Below are 1,513 nucleotides of genomic sequence, written 5' to 3' on the forward strand. Positions count from 1 at the left end.
AGACAGACATAAAGCTTTACTGTTGTGAAAACTGGTATTTAAAGTGTTAGCATTTAGTCTGTTAAGATTACATAGTACAGTTTTTAACTTTTGTGCTTTTGGGTGTAATTGTTGTATGCATGTTTCTGTTAATAGTGTGCATTAGTATTTGTTTAACTTCTCATCATAAAGTCCACAGAAATGCTTAACTAAAATCAGGTTGTTGTTTTTAGATGACTGAGGGTAGTAGTGCTGAGACTATAACATGGTTTCTGAAAGATAAAACTTGTACCATTTCTCTAAAGGGAGGGGACTGATTATTTGGCAATCCTGACTGGAAATACAAAGATGATCAACAGGCGATCTCAGTAGAAAGCCCCCGAACTGTTAAAAATTGGTTTAAAAACAGAAAAGTAAAAATATAAAAATCACCTGGTTCCTTTCTTATTAGCACTTGCATGCGTGGGTTGGTTGCTTTTCTGTAGGCGGTAGCAGAGCAGCAGCTGCACATTAGATTGCGGAAGACATTGTAGAGTGAGATGGGACTACTGCAGCTACAGTGAAAGATAGTAAAAGTGCTCTGTCTGTTGTAGGCTGCTTTTGAAATGCTGAGACTCTTCAACAGCAACGTCCAAAGGGTTGGGTTGCAGGATCCTTTGTAGTCTTAAACAATGCAGAGACTGTCACAAGAGCTTTTGCTTACATGTGTTATATTAGTACATCAATATTTATTGTATAAAAACGAAAGCTTGAAAATTAACAATAATTTAGTTATTTAAAATGATCACATCTGTATTTTAATGGAAAATACGTAAAATGATATCATTTATTTTTAGATACATACTGAAACTAATTTCGATTAATAAGTCATTCACTAAAAAATATTTTCTTAAATAAAGAAAGAACCCAGGGAACTGTCATTTTAGAATTGTGCAGGTCTTCTTCATGTGAACGTCTTCATTCAGACCACTGTGGTGTGTTAGCTTGATTAGCATATTTATGAGGACAGCTTGACCTCAGAACTCAGATGTGTACTTAGAAAAAAGAAGAGTGTTTGACTAGTCTTTTCAGGGGATTGCGAATAGTCTTTGATACTACCCCAAAACTTAAATAATCAAAGTTGCATTCTGGAATCGGAAACCGTATTGATGGCCTTTTCATGCTCTGGTAAACTGAGTTTTCTTGTACTGGTACTGTGAATGGAACCCCAAACCTGCCATCTTAAGAACAAAAGAGGGCTGCAGAAAGCGTGTGGGAAAATTACGTTATCTTTCAATTCCACTTTTCCATGAATTTTTGTTGGAGATTTGAATGTTTACATTTGTTACACTGTTTCAATTTGAGTAAGTCCCTTAAAAACGAAGCAGTACAGTAGGACAAGTGGCCCCTTACCTTCCACAAACCAACTAAAAAAACAAACCTTCTGCCTACTGTGAGTTGATTTTGACAGCAATCTAATATATTTAGGGCAGTGGTTCTCAACCTTCCTAATGCCGTGACCCTTTCATACAGTTCATCATGTGCTGACCCCCAA

Source organism: Echinops telfairi, unplaced genomic scaffold, assembly GCF_000313985.2.
Source record: "Echinops telfairi isolate 266 unplaced genomic scaffold, ASM31398v2 ScPeMD7_23;HRSCAF=83, whole genome shotgun sequence".
NCBI lineage: Eukaryota > Metazoa > Chordata > Mammalia > Afrosoricida > Tenrecidae > Echinops > Echinops telfairi.